Source organism: Cherax quadricarinatus, chromosome 14 (genome assembly GCF_038502225.1).
Source record: "Cherax quadricarinatus isolate ZL_2023a chromosome 14, ASM3850222v1, whole genome shotgun sequence".
Classification (NCBI taxonomy): Eukaryota; Metazoa; Arthropoda; class Malacostraca; order Decapoda; family Parastacidae; genus Cherax; species Cherax quadricarinatus.
In genome coordinates, this window is record NC_091305.1 from 22,449,376 (window position 1) to 22,470,811 (window position 21,436).

The following is a 21,436-nucleotide window of genomic DNA, read 5'->3' on the forward strand; positions in this document are numbered from 1 at the left end:
CATTATTTAGTTTATATGTGGCATGGTTATTGTCCTGTCCAACATTTAGAACTTTGCATTTGTCTATATTAAACTGCATCTGCCACTTCTCCGACCACTGCATCAGTCTATTCAAATCCTCCTGGAGTGCTCGAATGTCCTCGTCAGAATGAATTCGACGGCCTATTTTGGTGTCATCGGCAAACTTGCTGATGTCGCTCTTTATGCCCTCATCTATGTCGTTTATGTAGATTGTGAACAGCAGGGGGCCCAACACTGACCCCTGTGGAACACCGCTCGTGACGCTTCCCCACTCTGATTTCTCCCCATTTATGCAAACTCTCTGCTGCCTATTTGTCAACCATGCCTCTATCCAGGAAAAAATTTCTCCTCCTATTCCATGTGCTTTAATTTTCCTCAATAGTCTCTGATGTGGGACCCTGTCAAAAGCCTTACTGAAGTCCATATACACAATATCATATTCATTACCATGATCTACCTCCTCAAATACCTTAGTGAAAAAAGTTAATAAATTCGTAAGGCAGGAACGCCCCTTTGTAAAACCATGCTGAGATTCGTTGATTAATTTATGCTTTTCAAGGTGGCTACGAACTGCCTCGGCAATTATTGATTCCATAAATTTTCCCACTATGGAGGTTAGGCTTATTGGTCTATAGTTCGAAGCTAAGGACCTGTCACCTGTTTTGAAAATAGGTATCACATTTGCCATTTTCCACTTATCTGGCACCATGCCAGTTTGTAGTGATATGTTGAAAAGATTAGCCAAAGGTGTGCTAAGCTCCTCTTTACATTCCTTTAGAACCCTTGCATACAGTTCATCAGGGCCTGGGGATTTGTTAGGTTTTAATTTATCTATTTGCCTAAGGACCATGTCACTTGTGACCCTAATAGTGCACAGTTTATTATCGTCCTGTTCTACATAATTTATCATTACTGGAATATCGCTGGTATCCTCCTGTGTAAAAACTGAGAGGAAGTATGTGTTAAAAATTCTACACATTTCCTTATCACTGTCAGTGAGCTGACCCGAGGAACTTTTGAGTGGGCCTATCTTGTCCCTGATCTTACTTCTGTATACCTGAAAGAATCCTTTTGGGTTAGTCTTCGATTCTCTTGCAACTTTAACCTCATAATCTCTATTTGCTTTTCTAATTCCCTTTTTTATTTCTCTCTTTAACTGAATATATCGATTTCTTAATTGCCCCTCTCCTCTTTTGATTTGCCTATATATGCCTCTCTTTTGACCAATCAGATATTTTAATCTATTGTTCATCCATTTAGGATCATTTTTGTTTGATCTGATTTCCCTATTTGGAACATAATTTGACTGAGCAGCTAGAACTATGCCCTGGAAAGCATCATATCGGCAACCATCACCACCTACCTGACCCCTAGTCAGGTCATTCCAGTTCAGCCCACCTAAGTAATTTTTCAGTCCTATGAAATCAGCCAAGCGAAAGTCAGGGACGGAGACTTGATTGCCATTATTAGGGGAATTCCATGCTATGTTAAAACTGAGTGATTTGTGATCACTCTCCCCAAGCTCATCATTAACCTCAAGATTATTAATTAGTGTTTCCCTACTGGCAAGAACCAAGTCAAGGAGGTTATTTCCCCTAGTTGGCTCTGTCACAAACTGTTTTAAAAAACAATCCTGGATCGTATCAAGAAAGTCACCCGACTCTAAATTTCCTGTCAAATTGCTCCAGTCAATCTGTCTATAGTTGAAATCTCCCATTAGCACAACATTTTCGTATGTAGATGCCTTACGAATTTCGTCCCATAGAAGTTTACTGCACTCCCTATCAAGATTTGGGGCCCTGTAAATCACACCCAAAATTAGTTTTTCTCGGCCCTCGAGAAGCTGTAACCAAACAGATTCAGTGGCTGACGCTTCTAATTTAATATCTTGTCTAACACAACAATTTAAATTGTCTCTGACATACATCGCTACTCCACCACCTTTCCTGTTGACCCTGTCAGTGTGGAATAATTTATAGCCTTGTATGTGACATTCAGAGGGCATCTCTCTATCTTTCAGATTGAGCCAGGTCTCTGTTATAGCAATAATATCTATGTTTCCTGCACTTGCAATTAATCTTAGCTCATCTATCTTATTTCTAACACTCCTGCTATTAGTATAGTAAACCTTAAGGGAGCTAGTCCCTTGCTGCCCTCTGCTGTCCCCCTTTGTTTGCTGACCTGTTCTATTGTCTTTATTTATAACTTCATGCTGAATGCCTTTTATACATTTACTGTTTCCAACCCTAGTGTTGCAACCTGCTTGTTTCCCACACACACCCATACCTCTATCTTCCATCAGTTTAAAATCATAGGCATTTCACCAATGGCCTTCTCAATCGAGTCTGCAAGTGCTACCACCCCTGCCCCAGAGAGATGAACCCCATCCCTTGCATACATATCATGTTTGCCATAAAAGTTGTTCCAGTTGTCAATGAATGGGATTGCAAGTTCCTTGCAGTATCTGTCTAGCCAGCAATTTACACCAATTGCCCTAGACAACCATTCATTTCCTACTCCCCTTCTAGGCAAGATGCTACATATGATTGGGATCCCTCCCTTAGACTTAATGAAATCTATAGCTGACCTGTACTTATCTAGCAGCTCTTCTCTCCTACCCTTCCCAATATCATTTCCACCAGCACTGAGACAGATAATGGGCTTGTTCCCATTACCTGACATGATATTATCCAGTCTGTTGACAATGTCCCCAACACCAGCTCCAGGGAAGCACACTCTATCTCTCATCTTCTTATTCCTATTACAAAAAGCACGATCAACATATCTTACCTGAGAGTCACCAACCACAAGAATGCGCTTACCTTCATTAGCAGGGGCAGTAGTACCCTTACCTTCACTGGCCACTGAAGTACATTCATCCTGGAGAACAGAGAAGCGATTTCCTACCTTCAGATCTGCACTCTTAACTTTCCTTACTCTGATGCGCCTCCCATTACTGTGAACAACTCGCCACTTGTAGCAGGTGCTGGGCTGCACCTCACTGCTGGTAGCCGTTGCTACCACCCCACCTACAGCCTCCTCACAGTGAGAGACAGACTGCACCTCACTGCTAGAAGCCTCATTCCCCACATCTCCAACCACCTCACACTCTCTCCCAGGCCCATTGAGGTGGACCTTCAGCCTCCTAATCTCCTCCTGGAGAAGCAAGACCTCCTCCTTCAACTCTCCAACCTCAGCTTTTAAAACACTGTAGAAGCAAGCCATGCTTTGTAACCGTCCACGCTAATCCCCAAGCAGCTCAGGGTCTGTGACCTCACGGAGATCCTGTCCAAGATTGATGATTTCGGATAATGCCACTAATTTTGTAGCGGGTGCTCAACATTTGATAGAATTAAATAAGAGTAACAATGTTCAATCTCTGTTAACCCAACGAGGGTGTACCTGGAAGTTTATTACTCCTAGAGCCCCATGGCAGAGGGGGCTGTACGAAAGACTGATAGGCACAGTGAAGAGGTGTCTCCATAAAGTATTACACCGGAAGAGAATTAATTTGGAGGAATTCCATGCAGTGTTGGTGGAGGTGGAGAATCAGATAAATAATAGGCCTCTCTCGTACATGAGTGATACACCTGATGCAGATGTATTAACACCTTCTCACCTAATATGTGGAAGGAAATTGGAAGCTGCCCCTGTCTATAGAGATAATCCTGAAGAAAGTGATGAAGATTACAATGATGCGGCAGTGTTGTGTGATAAATTTAAGATGTTAAATAAAGTAATTGATCATTGGTCTAATGTGTGGTGTAAGGAATATCTTCTTACACTTTGTGAACACTTTTATGGTGCGACAGAGGCAGTAAATCGACAGAACATTCAACCAGGTGATATTGTGTTAGTTGATACTGAACAGCATCGAACACTGTGGCCTCTGGGGAAAATATTGACACTGTACCCAGATTTACAAGGTGTTGTCCGGAATGTCAAAGTGTTGTGTCGTGGCCAGGAAAGTTTACACACGATTAATAAATTGATTCCCTTGGAATTAAATGGTATTCAATCAAATGTAAATGAAAATCTAAGGGAAAGTGACACGAGTGATATTGAAGATAGTGTTGACCAAGCGATGCAAGAAGATGAAATTGTAGTAAGGCCTACTAGGAGAACAGCCACTCAAGCCAGAACCAGCTGGAATTGTCTCCTAGAGGAAGGAGTAATTTGAGTCGTTTAGCAACGAACTCCGCTTGGCCACAGTGTGGAAAATACTGCATATTTTCAAAAAATACAATGCATTTTGTATGTAAATTGATGGAATGTATTGTATTTAATAAAAGTTAATTTGCAAATAAAGAACCAGCGAGAGTGGTGAGCGTCGCGGGGGAAGGAGAGACGCCATTGTTTTGAACTGGGCAAAGGCACGCTAGTGAAATATGCATAAATTTTGTCACTCTGGAGGTTAAACTGTGGTTGAAACCTCCCAAATAGGAGCAGAAATTGTTGCAATTGCAGCCCTGCAGAACTTGAGAAGGCGAGTGGACAGGACAATCGGAGAACCCCAGCTAAGTCATGTCTATATTTTATGTTGAAATTCTGGCCAGTATTTTCTTCATATTTTAGGCAGGGGGTTTGTGTATGACACACCACACAATCTCCAGACTAATTGGTGAGTGATATTAAGATAAATTCTCCTTCAATGTATATGTAGTCATTTTTTAAAATTTAATGTACAGTCCACATATTTATATTAACGTTGTACCAGAATTTCTGGTGATATATATTTCATTTGAAATTAATATAGGTCCAGAGTGACTTGTGGAGATATGAGAGGAGTAGGTATCGAAGGAGGACATTTTTTGCGACCTAGGATGTCCTAAAATTCCTATATGTCTCTGTAACCTTGATAAAGAATAATTATCTTTGTTACCAATTACTGGTATGTACCTTATGAGGTTCATCCAGATAATTTTAATTTTCCATAGATATATACGAAAAACACACGGGAAAGGGGAAATAGAGTTTGACTTCTACCATTTGTGAGTGAGAAAGACGCATGCAACAGTTGGTCAGTTGTACTTGCAAGGTGAGGTCTCACTAATGCAATTACAGAGTAACAACATTGTTTCTGGTAGTTCGTACTCAACATTTCTCACTTTCAAGCTTAGCAGATGCTCTGGGTTATGTGCAAGTCGCCTTGTAAAATAAGTTAAGTACCGTTGGGTGTGGACAGTAACTGGAGAGATCTCTTGGACAATGCTATAATAATAATACCCCTCAAGGGAGGTTCCTTGACACTGGCGAGGGGCTCTTGATTTAGGGAATTGGATCTGTGTTCCAGTTCCCTGAATTAATCCTGAATACCTTCCATCATCTCCCAGGTGCTGTATAATCCCTACGGGTTAAGCGCTCCCCCACGATTATAATGCTATAATAACTTTATTTCTGCATGATACAATGTTTGTTGAGATGGTGACATTTAACTTTGCATGCAGAAAGCCCGTAGTTATTCACAGCATTCCAGTTAAGGTGGGGGGGGGGGGAATAGATAAGTACTACCATATTCCCACTCATGATGTTGGTAAACATTACTGAACAGCATCCAAAAACAGAAACATAAGAATACCATAAAGGGGACACAAACAAACGAGGTAACAGACAAGAAAACAAATGGATACATATAACGCGTCGCCTAGATAGCTCAGTTGGGAGAGCGTTAGACTGAAGATCTAAAGGTCCCCGGTTCGATCCCGGGTCTGGGCAGGGGTTTTAATTAACAATGGAAAGGTCCTTCAGTCAATATTGTGTATATATACTATGAGGTATGTATCTTCCAGTGCCTATATAATATGAAATTACATTATTTTTCCAGTTTAGTGATTATAGTAATTTTCATTAGTGATTACAGAGGAAAAAGCCTTAGTGGTCCTTGTGTAATCGATAAATTTTAAACTCAACAAATGAACTAAAGGTTGCTGTAGTGACCTTGTGAGCATGGCTGCCTCTTGCTCCGAAACGGTCGTGAGTCGGGGGTGTAGCTCAGTGGTAGAACATTCGACTGCAGATCGAGAGGTCCCTGGTTCAATCCCGGGCGCCCCCTTACTTCGGTTTTATGTAAGTGGTGGGTGTCACACACAATCAAGGGTCGCATTAATGTGCCGCATACCACGTCACTGACAGCTCTTATACGCACATCATGGTTATGTCATAGATGGACTTGGATGACTATATATCGTTCCTCTTCCCTCACCTGAGAGGGCCATATACGTATTACTGAGAGAAGAAAAGGCGTGTACGAGGTAGTAGAAGAAACAAGTGCACACACATACGCACAGTGATCACCTAGAGATTGGTATACATGAACAAGTGAGAGTATGTGATAATAGCAGATAACAAAAGGCCTCATGGCCTATATCAAGACTATCTTCTGAAGACTGACGCCTGTCTAATTATAGACTAGCACTTCTCTCTCTCTGAAAAAAAACACAGGTGTGTGTAATGCCATTACTACTACTACCCAAACTTCTTAAACCACCTCCATCATCTCTATTAAGCTCTGGGTGGGTCCAGAGTCAACTGGTTGTCTTGGGTTGTTCACGAACCAGCCAAGTTTGCAGCAGCCACAGAGAGTTCCCTCTTTGTATACAGTTGAATACGATAATTACAAGAACTGGTTTAACTTTTTCTTTTAGGACTAGCTCACCAAAGAATCCCTTACCCATATTAATGTCGAGTTAATGTCGCAGTTCATGCCACGGAGTGTATTAATGCCCATATTTGATTAAGTGGTCCATGGTGATTTCTGATTAATTTTACGATATTTTATTTAATTACGTTTTCCACTAGTTTTCCCACAGTCGATGCCTAATAAACGGAGCGTTATTGAGGGCACGTAACCTGTATCCATTATATCAGTGTTGGAGAGATATTAGTCGCCTTACGCAATGAAAATAAGTCACTTTGTCCGACTTTTTTGAGGGGGGGGGTTATCCTCGGTAATTTACACTATGTATGATAATTATACTTATGTGTACCTGTACCTAAATAAACATACTTCCATTCTACTGGCATTTTGTCATGTTAAGCATCATTGGATAGGAACAGTAACTGGACGTGTGACCGCTAATTTAACCACTCCTTTACTTCTGGCCAGGGGATTACCTGTGTCTCCAATACAGACATACTATACCTGTGTCTCCAACATTGGCATGCTACACATGTGTCTCCAACACAGACATACTATATGTCTCCAAGACAGGCATACTATACCCGTGTCTCCAACACAGGCATACTTTACTGTGTCTCCAACATTGGCATACTATACCTGTGTCTCCAACACAGGCATACTACACCTGTGTCTCCAACAGTCATACTATACCTGTGTCTCCAACACGGGCATACTATACCTGTGTCTCCAACACAGGCATGCTAAACCTGTGTCTCCAACACAGGCATACTATACATGTGTCTCCAAGACAGGCATACTATACCTATGTCTCCAACACGGGCATACTGTACCTGTGTCTCCAACACAGGCATACTATACCTGTGTCTCCAACACGGGCATACTATACCTGTGTCTCCAACACAGGCATGCTAAACCTGTGTCTCCAACACAGGCATAAGAACATAAACAAGGAACACTGCAGCAGGCCTACTGGCCCATGCAAGGCAAGTCCAAGTCACTTCCCGGCTTAAACCAATGACGAATCTAGTCAGGCCAGGTTAGGTCACATCCACTTAAGGAAGGGGGACGGCATCAGACCTATTAGCACAAACTAGTCATGTCCAACTCACACCCACCCACACCCACTCATGTATTTATCCAACCTATTTTTAAAACTACACAACGTCTTAGCTTCTAACACTGTACTCGGGAGTTTGTTCCACTCATCCACAACTCTATTACCAAACTAATGCTTTCCTATATCCTTCCTGAATTTGAATTTTTCCTGTCTTGGCTAGATATTTTTATCATGCTATTTGCATTCCCTTTATTTATTCCTGTTTTCCATTTATACACCTCAGTCACATCCCCCCTAATTCTACGTCTTTCTAGAGAGTGCAGACTCAGGGCCCTCAGTCTATCCTCATAGGAAAGATTTCTAATACATGGGATCAACTTTGTCATCCTCCTTTGTATGTATTCCAGTAGTACATTTATATTTATTCTGTACTACGGTGACCAGAACTGTGCAGCATAATCTAAATGAAGCCCAACCAAAGATATATAAAGGACTCCTATTATTTATGCTTCTTGATATGCAGCCAAGGATTCTGTTCGCTTAACTGCGAACACTTATGCACTGTTGTCTTGGTTTTAGATTACTGCTAACCAGAACTCCCAAATCCTTTTCGTAATCAATAATATTAAGATCTTCATTATTTAGTTTATATGTGGCATGGTTATTTTCTTGAACAATGTTTAGAACTTTGCATTTGTCTATATTAAACTGCATCTGTCACTTCTCCGACTACTGCATCAGTCTATTTAAATCTTTCTGGAGTGCTCCGATGTTCTCATTTGAATGAATTAGGCCACCTATTTTTGGTCCCATCAGCAAATTTGCTTATGTCGCTATTTATTCCCTCATCAATGTCGTTTATATAAATTGTGAACAACAAAGGACCCAACATGGAGTCCCAGGAACTATAACTCGACCCCTGCAACCATACCTGACTTACACTAGACTTATCAGAGCCATGTAGCATTACCTAATAGAATATTCAGTTCTCTTGTAGTTACTGTAACTCATCTAATGATCATATATGGAAAATTGCATTTACCTGGATGAATCTCATTAAATACATACAAGTAAATGGCAACAAAGATAACCACTATTTATCAAAGTTACAGAGACAAGTAGGAATTTTTAGGACACCTACGTCGCAAAAATGTCCCCCTTCGATACCTACCATCTATCTCTCCACAAGTTGCTCTAGACCTATATTAATTGCAAATGAAATGTACATACACACCAGGAATTCTGGTAAAATTATTAAAATTTTTGTGGACTGTATATTAAAATTAAAAAATGATTACATATACACATTTATATAACAGAAGGAGAATTTATAATCATAACACTCACCAATTTGTCTGGAGATTACTGTGTATAATACTCAAAAACCTCCCTCTAACTAAATTTATGATGATAATACTGGCCAGAATTACAAACATAATTTAGATAGCTTATCTGAGGTTCCTGGAACTGTCCTGCACATCAATTTAATGATCAAATTATGCAGAAATGCACATCCAACAATTTCGGCTCCTATTTGAGAGGTGTAAGCCCAATATAACTTCTAGAGCGACGAAAACTTTTATTTTCACTAACGTTCTCTTGGCTTATTCAAAAACATAATGGCGACTACTCTCTGCGCAGGCGCAGAGCTTCCCATTTTTTATAATATAATTTTTATTAAATACAATATAAACCATCAATTTACATATAAAATACTATATTTCCGTAAATATATACAGTATTTTCCACACCATATGAACTCTCATTTCCTTCCTAATCTTAAGTTAATCTTTAAGTTTGCCCAAAATGCTCTGCATACAAAGAGGCTTTTGGCATGTGCACCCAACAATTATATTCCTCTGTACAACCATGTATCATGTCAAAATAAACATCCGGGGCCAGGAGCTATGAATCGAACCCTGCAATGACATATCGGTGAGTACGCGCGTGCAGCATAACAGACAAAAACAGACCCATGTATGCAATATGAGACACAAGCATTGAAACATGTATGTTATCCTAGGTTCTCTACATATGCTGCTATGTATGATAATTCTATGTAACTGTATTTGTGTATACCTGAATAAACTTACTTACTTACTTACTTACTAATCACATAACGGGCACTAACAAACGCGTGTGTACCATAATAAACACAAACATACCAAAATCAAAAGAAACAACATACAAACAAGGAGAGGGGCATGAAAGCGGTAAGCCTATTAGAAGTAGAGCCTAGATAGCTCAGTTGGGAGAGCGTTAGACTGAAGATCTAAAGGTCCCCGGTTCGATCCCGGGTCTGGGCAGGAATTTTTAGTTAACACGAAGGTCAGTTAGTCAACAGTGTTTAAACACCGAGAGGTGTGTATCTGGCAGTGCACTCGCAATAAGTGTACGTTTTCTACAGCTGAAATATTCTTGTTTAGTTGTTTAGTGGTGTAGAGGTAAAACGCAGTCTTAATGACCCATGTACAATCAATAAACTTTAAACTCAACGAAAACAAAGGTTATCACAGAGTAACTTTGTGAGCATGACTGCCTCATGCACCGATAAGGAGCACGACCGGGGGTGTAGCTCAGTGGTAGAGCATTCGACTGCAGATCGAGAGGTCCCTGGTTCAATCCCGGGCGCCCCCTTACTCGGTTTTGTGGATTGTTAGAGCAAGATTTGTTGCGTGTATCATAGTTGTGGGTCACTTCTGTACCCACACTGGGCGAACAAACACGCAACACCGTTGACAGCTGCCATAAAACACGCCATTTTGTTACAGGCGCTGTTTTCTTCCTCTTCTCCATGCCATCTCTTATCCTTTCCTTTCTCCCTCACCTGAAAGGACACTCGTGTGCGTACTTAGCAGGTGTATTACCGCTGCCATGAAGTTTCCAGTAGCTTCAGCAAGTATTTAAGCTGAATCCGACAATCACAAAGTGCTGATTTTTAAAGAATTGTACTGTTGTTGCAGATTCAGTGAACAGTTTTTTATAGAAATCTTTAGCTCAACATTAGTAACGTAACTCATTGAGGCCTCAGAGCTTCATGCTATTAGTGTAGGGATGTGTGAAATTGGCTTAGTATCTTTTTGACTCAAGTAAGATCTCGTAGGCTCCGCTTCCCAAAGCGGATTATTGTAAGTATGTACTTTGCTACTCGTTTTATAGGAATTTAATTTTTCACTGAATAAAACCTTTATTGTCTTTTTCTGTTCCCTCTCTTGTTCTTCTCAGTATTACGTGAAATTTGAGAATAAAAACTGGACAGCATTGTTAGCATATCTAACAAGTGTCTTAGCCTCGAAATTTCTAGCTGTGACACATAGGATTCTGTTGGCTTCACTGTTCACAACTAAGCACTGTTGAGCACACTCGATTGCCTCCCGTTCCCCACGCGAGTTTAGCTTTTCCTAATGGTTATATTTGTATTAATAATTGGTATACATTAGATCATTGCTCTTATGCACACCAATGTATGAAGGTTGAGCTGAAGTAATTACATCCGATTCCCATAGGAACATTTTGTATTAAAATATATATTGGGAGTTAAGTACATGTGTTGTGAGTAAGCAATTTATGTGGGTGTAATTTATGTTAAAGTCGCTCTTACCTCCATATTATTTTGTTAGGCAGGCACTTATACTGAGAAAATCATGTCGAATTTCAGATATTAATTAATCTTCTAGAAATTTTACGATTATATGACGTATCCGACAAGTGGTTAAAAGACACATGCAACAAAGGGAGACCTTTATTAGTACTTATATTATGGTACTTCACGAAGCCTCATATAAGTGAAATGTCGTACTAGAAAGGTCTCCCTTTCTGTATGTGTCTTTTTTACTATCTTATCCATAATTTTGGTTCTCAGCAGTTTTTTCCACAGTTAATGTCCGGGTAAGGGAGCGATGCTGAGGGTACGTGATTTGTCTCCATTTAATGAATATTTAAGAAGCAGTTAGCAATTCATTGGTCAAAGTAGAAAAAAAATGTACTGATGCCCAAACCCCTACCATGAAGATCAAATCTGAGAACATTGCGATGGCACCAAGTTCTACATGGCGGAATCTAAATCTCTCACCATCAAATCCAGCCAAAAACATTAATGAGCTAGAAGAATGTCACCATATAACGCTGTGTTGGAACTGCTGGAATTACAATTACTTAGCTAGCAGCTGCCTTTTTAAATACCAGAAATTTTGCTCTGAATGTGCCAAGGACGGACACACCCTCAAGGACTGCGAAAACAAGGCCCTTGCACAAATACCTTAACTGTAGAGGCGACTCCTGTACCTTAGCAGCTAAATGTCCAATGAGGAAAGAGGCGGTAAACAATAAGAGATTCCTACAAGTCATTCAGCAAGTAACTTCATTTCCTATCGCAGCTCCAATCGAAACAACCACAGTTCTCCAAGATTCCAAACCTATCAATATAATTACCCACGTCTCAACGGTGCAGCTTCCCCAGGATCCTTCAACGCAACTGTCAATGAAGTATTCCGTATCATCTGCCAGCAATGAAGTTCCCAGAAGATATACCGTCCTTGGAAGTACTCGGAATCCTCCACTATAAAAAGCACCCAGTTGAGAAATCAGGTTACTTCAACAGTGGAGTGAAATAATATCAAACAGCCTACAGCAGCAGAAGATATATCCACATCTGACAAAAAAAAAAAGATTAAAAAATAGACGGCGACCTTACACACCTTCACGACACCGACCAATGAATGAACAAGAACTCCCTACGGGGAATTAGGGAACAATGAAATGCGCACACTCTAACAAAGTACTGTGTAACTTCGATGAACTGATGGAAGATCTGAACCCAGACTTCAAGAACCACATCTACAAATATACCCTATCTCACATTAATCTCCAGATACAGAAAAACATGGAACACAAACTGTGTACACAGTCTGGAACACAGACTAAAGAAATGAGGAAAAAAAAAATATTCCAACAGACACTATCTTACACCCCACCTAAAGTGGTCAGGTTACTTAACCTTTCATGCCTCTCTCTCTTCCTGTGTATCCTCAACTTTTTTTCTGCCTTATCCTACTTTAATTCTTTCCTTTTTACTTCTTGCCACTGATCATTAATAATAATAATAATAATAATAATAATAATAATAATAATAATAATAATAATAATAAGTAGGTATACTCCATGTTCCATGTTTTCTTGAAGTAGATAGGTATACTCCAGGTAAAGGCACTATATAAGTTGGTAAATTAGACACATGTGCAACATTTGGGTATTTTTAATGAGGAAACGTTTCGCCACACAGTGGCTTCATCAGTCCATACAAAGGAGAATGGTGAAGAACAAGAGTTTGAGGTCATCCGTCCCTTAGACTTGAGTCGATGTAATCAGTCCATCAATCTTGAAAAGAATACAGCATATGTGCGAAGAAGTGACTTATATACTGTAGGCAGGAGAGGTGCAGCTGTCGTAGGTGGTATCACATTTGTCCAATGTGGAAGTAGGTCGTGCCCAAGGGTTAGGCAAGTCGAAGAGTTCCCTGTATTAAAGATACCAAGATGTTGCTGTCTGACTTGCCTAACCCTTGGGCACGACCTACTTCCACATTTGACAAATGTGATACCACCTACGACTGCTGCACCTCTCCTGCCTACAGTATATAAGTCACTTCTTCGCACATATGCTGTATTCTTTTCAAGATTGATGGACTGATCACATCGACTCAAGTCTAAGGGACGGATGACCTCAAACTCCTCCTGTTCTTCACCATTCTCCTTCGTATGGACTGATGAAGCCACTGTGTGGCGAAACGTTTCCTCATTAAAGATACTCAAATGTTGCATATGTGTCTAATTTACCAACTTGTCGGCTCTCTGAGCCATTCATCTACACTACGTACAGTGTTATGTTAAGCATCGTTGGGTCTGCAGAGTAACTTTACGTGTAACAGCCTGCTTGATCACACCTTTACTCTTGGCTAGAAATGCCTGCGTAGTCGAGTGCCTGTCTTCCAGACAGGTATGCTGTAACAAAAGACACGGCCATACAGACACGTGTATGCCACAACAGAAAAATGACGTGTGTACTAAACTAAGAGGTGTATACCATAACAAATTACCTGGAGTATACTTGGAGAGGGTTTCGGGGATCCACGCCCCCGCGGCCCGGTCTGTGACCAGGCCTCGTGATGGATCACAGCCTGATCAACCAGGCTGTTACTGTTGGCCTCACGCAAAGCGAGGTACGAACCACAGCCCGGCTGGTCAGGTACCGACTTTAGGTGCCTGTCCAGACACGTATAAATTTCACAAGATACTAACAAACATATATGTATCAGAACAGACACAATTGTACAAATACATGTGTAGTATAACACACGTGTGTATATTACAACAAGCAAAAACAATTAGAGCCGATGAGAATGCAATAGTAAGAGCCTAGATAGCTCAGTTGGGAGAGCGTTAGACTGAAGATCTAAAGGTCCCCGGTTCGATCCCGGGTCTGGGCAGAGGTTTTAATTACCAATGAAAAGGTCCTTCAGTCAACAATGTATATAAACACCGAGTGATGCGTATCTTTCAGTGCTCATGCAATAAGAGATTACATTATCTTCCATTTTATTGATAAAAGTATTCGTGACGGGTAGTTTGCAGGCAAAACACAACCTTAATAACCTTTGCACAAAAAGAGCTCAACAAAAGAACGAAAGGTCCCACAGAGTGACCTTGTGAGCATGGCTGCCTCTTGCTCCGGCGGCCGTGTAAGACGGGGGTGTAGCTCAGTGGTAGAGCATTCGACTGCAGATCGAGAGGTCCCTGGTTCAATCCCGGGCGCCCCCTTATTCCAGTTTTGCGGATTGTTGAAGCTAGACTTACTTCATATATAAGCGAGAGGTGTCACCATCAGGGTTCATTATTGTGCCACGAGACACACAGATGCCACAGGTGTCACAGTAGTGATATGTCAAACACAGGAGTTAATTGACATGCACCGCAATTGCAGTGCAGACATCCCGTTTCTTTTTTATCTTTTCTTTCTTTCCCTTATTCTCTCACCTGAGAGAGGTACACATGAGTCAGTGAGAGGCACACACAAGGGCTATTGAAATAGTTGCACACACATGAGATAGAGATATACAATAGCTAGTGAGAAACACAGGTGCCGGTGAGAGAGAGAGAGACAGCTACCAAGCCAGTGAGAGAGACAGTAGGAACCACTGAGAGAGACGCAGAACCCAGTGAAGGACACATAAGCTAGTGAAAGAGACGTATACGGTGTACATGAGCCAGAAAGAGAGAGAGAGATAAATACAGAGGAGCCAGTGAGAGAGACACAGGAACTACTGAGAGTAATACACAAGCCAGTGAGAGAGACACAGGAACTAGTGAGAGAAACACTGGAGCCAGTGAGAGACACACAGGAACTAATGAGAGAAACATTGGAGCCAGTGAGAGACACAAGATAATGAGATACATGTTTACAGCAGTCTAAGTGACTTTCTTTTCCTACCCTGAGTGAAATTTACCGAAATCATAAGAAAATCTTCACCTGCAGAATAAAAAGTCGTCGTTAACTAATGACGCCTTGAGCGATCCCTAGTAGTCTAACTGGTCAAGGATCAGGACATGATACCGGACGGAGGATCGAGCCTCCACCACTCTTTGCTTTGAATGAAAGCCGCGAATTTAACGTCTCACAAAATACAATAAAAGTGTTACATGACTCCCTGCAGATTAAAATCTCTGACCTTGTGGATTGCAATAGTAAGCAATTAGTGGCTGTGGAGATGGTATTAATTTCACCCTCGTTTCCTTTACCATTTTAATTTTCAATATTACTTTCACATGACACACATGTAACTGGGTAGAAACAAACCTGTCCAACTCTAAAGCAACATACCCGTCATCCATTACACAGGTTTTCCTGACCGTACATGTAAATAAAATATCTTTCTCATGTTGACGCTACAACTTAAGAAATTCTTCTATTGTAATGGTTATGAAGACTTCATAATTGAGATAACATTCTGGCCTTGAGCCTGAACGTAAGAGAGCCAAGGAGAAACCTGTTCACTTGTCACCAAGACATAATAGTGTGTGGGCGAACCAAATAAAGATCTGTGAGAAAGCTGCCATCGCGCTGTACATGAAGGATGTGCTGTACGCATCCCAACGTGTCAATCCAGTACCCTTTGGAGGGTAAATGTACGCATATGTAAGGTCCATTCTGAAACTAACAATATTTATAAAATAGTTCAGTGATACTGATGAAATATGTCCAACTATATAAAGTTGCTGACGATACCAATATTTCCTGAAAGGCGGATCGTGAGCAGCACATCATTTCCATTCAAAATGATCTACACGAACTTCAGAGACGGAGAACTGGCTAGAAACGCTACTAAATACATACTTTTTAGACTGCAACTGGGATACAATAGTACATACCACAATTAGTATAATGAAAACACTACCATGTAATCAACAAGGAAATGAGAAGGACCCTGTCTACTTTCCAATAAAGCATCACAGTAAGTGGAAGCGAGAAGCAGCTAACAGAATTTAAAGGACAGTCAAACGTATCTTTGAATATAAGGACAGGAAAACTATCTTCAAACTTTACATATATCTTGTAGGGGAAGGGGAGAAAAGAAGGATTTATAGAGAGTTGGGAATTTAAAAGGTGATTCCTCGTTCCGTACAATAAAAATTCACAACAAAATACAAGATACAGGCCACGTGTGAATAAATGGTTTACAAAACTGACAGGTTGATAAATGAGACACTTGTGCAACATTTTGGGTATTTTTATTCCGAAAACGTTTCGCCACGCAATGGCTTCTTCAATTTAATGCAGAGAAAGTGAAAAATGACGAGGAGTTTGAGGTAATCAGTCCCTCAGCCTCAGTCGATGTGTTGAGTCCTGTCAGACACAGCAACATTTTGGGATACTGATGCAGGGATTTCTTCAAAACTTGTTTAACCTATATATAGACGAGACCAACTTCCACTAGTGGTTTTGTCTGCTGGTGACTCCGCCCACTACTGCTCCACACCATCTGCCATCAGTACATAAGCTCCATCTCCGAGAATATGTTGCACTTTTGTTAAGTTCGATGGGTTGGACACATCGACTCCAGGCTGAGGGACTGATTACCTCAAACTCCTCGTCATCTTTCACTTTTCTCCACATTGGGCTGAAGAAGCCACTGCTTGGCGAAGCGTTCCCAGAATAAATTTTGCAACTCACGTACCAACTACAGCACAGACACTCCTACTACATAGTCCTTGGGAGAGAATACGTGAGGTGTATTTCTTGGTGGTATCAACGCTGTCGTGGAAAATGATTTTTTTTGTACATTGGCTGCTGACGGGGTGATGAATCTTGGGCAGGCTCGTTGGCTGTTTTTTGGGTAGGCTTTGTTGTCTGTTTCCTGAGTAGGGTTGCTGCCAGTTTCTTGGGTAGGGTTGCTGCCTGTTTCTTGGGTAGGGTTGCTATCTGTTTCTTGGGTAGGATTGCTGCCTGTTTCTTGGGTAGATTGTTCTGCCTGTTTGTTGGGTAGGGTTTCTCCCTTTCTACGGTGGGTCCGTTGGCTGTTTCATGGCCAGGGACGAAGGCTGTGTCCCGTACGATCAACGAATAGTTTACTCAATAAATAAAATTTCCTAATGGTTAACTAAGACTAACTAATTCTCAAGTAAGGAGAAAGTGAAAATATGGGGATAGGTGAAGAACAGTGTCGAAGAAAATTATATTCAGTCGCTGAAGCCTAGCAGCTTGATAACGAAGTCATCAAGAAGTGTGGCGGACACCGAACGACATTGAAAAGCACTTGCTAGTGCACCGCACTGTGACTCGTTGCTATGTCATGGCTATGGTAGAGGAAGTGAGGGAAGAGGTGGGGATGGTGAAGGGTAAAAAACGAGCGTGGTGCAGGAGCTGAGGCTTAGATTAGAAGACTAGGTGTAGAGAAGATTAGAAGCAGGACTGTAGAGGGATTGGAAGAGGTCTCGTCTTAATACGTTGTCCAGTCTTCGTGGCAGGTCACGCGTCTGTCAGGGTGCTTGTCGCTTAGCTACTTCCAGAACACACTGACGGCCGGGATACCAGACCTGATGGGAAGACACTCGCATCCAGCACAACGCTTTATTCTGGATGCGCTGAAGCTTCAGAGCATGAGTCTTGATAGAGAGCGAAAGAGAGAGAGAGAGAGAGAGAGAGAGAGAGAGAGAGAGAGAGAGAGAGAGAGAGAGAGAGAGAGAGAGTGTAGGTGATCAGAGGCCGTATGTGGACTGTACATGTAGAGATGGCGTTTTGTGATGTAAACACCTCTAAGTTTGTATAGGCGGCTGAGAACAGCGCCTGCATTCGTTTGGCGTTATATATGCACTCATCCGTAGTTTAGAGTCGAGAGTGAGTCCTTGTATTGTGGAAGAGCGTGGAATAGGTGTTTGGGTGGTGACTGAGTTCGACTGGTAGCGGTAGAGCTCGATAATTATAGTGGAAATACGTGATCTTTGATTTGTTAGCGCTGATCTTGTTGACCTCGCTGACAGCCCTGCCTTTGACACAGACTCTTTCTTTGACTTTTTGTCAGCGACAGCTTTACTAAACCGACTTCGATTTTATTTTCCCTTTATCAGTCTTCACCGCCCTTATTGACTCTGCCTCTGACATATTCTTCACCTTCGTTAGTCTCTGATCTGGCATAGTATATCTTCAGCGCATCCTACCTTGCAACCCTCGTGGGTTTAGTGCTTAGTTCTGAATGTAATAATAATAATGCGACTTCGTGTTGTGTTCTGAGTGTGAGGAAGATTATATTTTGGTGTGTGAAAAGTTGTGTAATGTCGTCTGCAATATAATGAGTATGTTGTGGCGTATAATGGTTATGGAAGACCCGTCTTAGATATCAAGAGGAGATATAGTTGGCGAACCAGTGCGGTCAGGCATGAATTATCTGTATCTTCATTTTCCTCCTTTTCCCAATCCTACGTATACTGGGAGAAAAACGTGCTATATCATTGGCCAATTGTGTTGTTACATGTAACCTGACTGGCAGGAGAGTGTTGGAGAAGCTGTTATGATTGGCTCTTGTGTAGGCTCCTCCCACTTGCTGGCTTCGAACGTGTCATTAATGATATTACGGCCGCACCTCGTGGCAGGATAAATGACCGCATACAATATACCCATCAGCTGCTAGGCTCACAGAAGCAGAACGTTTTAAGCCACTATTATGAGCCTATGAATTACTCATCACGGAGTAGCCTCATTGCTCACAGAATAATGTTGATGGATTTACACGAGAGAATTTGTTATCGGGCAACTACTGATGCATGCTTAATATTAAGACGACTGTTTGAAAACATCGGAATACTAATAGGAGTATTAATTTAGCTAATGGATTCTTTTTAGTCCCCGCGGTAGTTACAGATCTTTGTTTCATGAAGGTCACAAAGACCGATTTCTTCATTTGAAGATCGATAATTCTTTCATAATATGAAGAGGAAAGTTTAGACATTTAAGTCCGTCGTAGATCATTATCAGGTCCAAGAGGGACCGAAACCTCGTCTAAAGTTCCCCCTCCAAATTTAGGGTCAGTTGTGAATTTTTCCTGTCCAGTCACGGTATTGTAACTCTTCAACTTTTTCATAAATATCGCTGGCAGACAATGACATCCGTTTCAATTTTATAGAAAAGAAAATGATGTATGCTTTATTATATGTTATATTCTCAGACCGACTAAATACTTTGCTAGTCATCCAAACCAATTTTTCACATTCCTCGTACTTGGTATTCAGTGCTCACTCATGGGCAGACTTCCCCTCACCCCCCTCCGTCACTCTTCAAGAAGTGCCAGGTCACTCTTGAAGTAAATATTTTGATATAATTTTGAATACATTCATGGGGAAGTGCTAAACTCGTGGTGAGGATTGAAAGACAATCAGATCAGATCATCGGGTCAAGAGACCTTCACAGGCAACAAGGACTGAGATCCGCTGAAGATTTATATTGTGCCCAACCGCCAATAGAATTTTCCATGTTAAGTAAACGGACACCTAATATTTTATCGGTAATTATACCATTATTAAGAATTTCTCATGTTCATTGTCAAAGCTCTTCTCATTCTCTCTGCTCTCCTCCTCGTCGCTATTATGGGGAACAGTTCACTGTCAGCCTTGGCTCCCGGAGTGCTCTCCTAATGGCCGTGGAGTGTGCTGTTGTGCAGCCCAGCGGCCAAGAAAATTCAGGAGTGTTGGCCCGTCTACACCGAGGGGCACAAGGACGTGCTAGACTCTCAGTTAGTGAAAGAGCAAATGAGGCAAAATGCTGCTATATCGAGCATCTTCTACACCAGACTGTTGCCTCACAGCGACTTTCTGAACTGATTTTAGTAATGAGATTTTGGCGAACCTTAAGCAGCCTCCAGGATGAACGGCTGTGGTGCATTTAGAAGAACGTGATGGGTCGCGGTCCTTCTCTTTCCACACGTGTCGTCACTATGAGATACTTATACACTCACCTCACTCAAGGACACCTGCTTGCAACGAAACCTGGTCCTGTCTGCAGCTTACAATGTGCCGTTCACTGTAAACCATTTATTAACATGCCCAGTGTTTCAGTCTATTTTAATCGTGAGTTTTATAAGCCTCGGGGTGACTGCAAAAACCTCTGTAATATTTTAACTGTTATTTATTTCATAGCGGATTTACGGGTAGCGATTTTTTTCGACCAGTTATGATTTTATTTATTTCTTGTTCAAAGTTCTTATTATGACATTTCTGTCTGTGCTTAAAACTGTTTATTGTATATTTTTAAAGAGTTGAAAGTTATTTAACATATAAAGCAATGGAGGGCGCTACTGTTCCAGTGCTCCCTTCAAGGGCGCCGCCCCCCCCGTCTGCACCAACAACACTCCACCTCCCCCAACACTCACAACATCCCGCCTCCCCCAACACTCACAACACTCCACCACCCCAACAACTCTTCTACACTCCAACTCCACGCAGCACTCGTGTGGCGGACGAGTGGGTTAGGGAGTATGACAGATGATTTGTCTGATAGGAATTGTTTTACAAATGATTCCAACAACTTGTTCATCAACTTGATTGTTTTCTGAACCATTTATATAACAATGAGAGGCGACGCTAGATGACGCACTGGCCTTGTTTACGTTCGTAAACACCCCCAGCCAACCTGTTCTCATTAAACTTCATTTCCTTTGCGTGTGGCTTAACTTTATTTTCTGAATGCTTCGTGTTTCCCCCCCCCCCCACAAATGCTAGTTTCCATATTTTCAGTTATGTTAGCCTAGACAATATAAACCGCACATAGAAGAGAGAAGAGCTCACTACGACGTTTCGGTCCGACTTAGACCGTTGTGCGGGTTATTTGTGTATTGTTCCAGTCACGGTATTGTGCCTTTTTGTTCTTTATGTTAACTTAGATTAGGTTAGGTCACATGCGTTACTCCTGCCAGTGAGGTGTCCCTAAAAAGTAAGGGAGTGTTGATTTCTGAACTTGTATCCCTCTTAGTGTGATCATTATGAACGTGTATCCCTCCTGGTGTGATCATTATGAACGTGTATCCCTTCTGGTGTAATCATTATGAACGTGTATCCCTCCTGGTGTGATCATTATGAACGTGTATCCTTCCTGGTGTGATCATTATGAACGTGTATCCCTTCTGGTGTAATCATTATGAACGTGTATCCCTCCTGGTGTGATCATTATGAACGTGT

The 21,436-nt window shown here is 41.4% G+C and overlaps 1 protein-coding gene and 6 non-coding genes across 7 annotated transcripts in view; 6 read left to right on the top strand and 1 right to left on the bottom strand.

Moving 5' to 3' along the window:
* LOC128695134 (uncharacterized) overlaps positions 1-21,436 on the bottom strand; it is a 77,348-nt gene that overhangs the window by 50,585 nt on the left and 5,327 nt on the right. The gene's annotated exons all lie outside the window — the stretch shown is intronic.
* TRNAF-GAA (transfer RNA phenylalanine (anticodon GAA)) lies at positions 5,664-5,736 on the top strand. Its single transcript has one exon. It is a non-coding gene; the product is annotated as a tRNA-Phe (tRNA).
* On the top strand, positions 6,002-6,073 carry TRNAC-GCA (transfer RNA cysteine (anticodon GCA)). The gene has a single exon. It is a non-coding gene; the product is annotated as a tRNA-Cys (tRNA).
* TRNAF-GAA (transfer RNA phenylalanine (anticodon GAA)) lies at positions 9,952-10,024 on the top strand. The gene has a single exon. It is a non-coding gene; the product is annotated as a tRNA-Phe (tRNA).
* Positions 10,284-10,355, top strand: TRNAC-GCA (transfer RNA cysteine (anticodon GCA)). Its single transcript has one exon. It is a non-coding gene; the product is annotated as a tRNA-Cys (tRNA).
* Positions 14,130-14,202, top strand: TRNAF-GAA (transfer RNA phenylalanine (anticodon GAA)). The gene has a single exon. It is a non-coding gene; the product is annotated as a tRNA-Phe (tRNA).
* TRNAC-GCA (transfer RNA cysteine (anticodon GCA)) lies at positions 14,462-14,533 on the top strand. Its single transcript has one exon. It is a non-coding gene; the product is annotated as a tRNA-Cys (tRNA).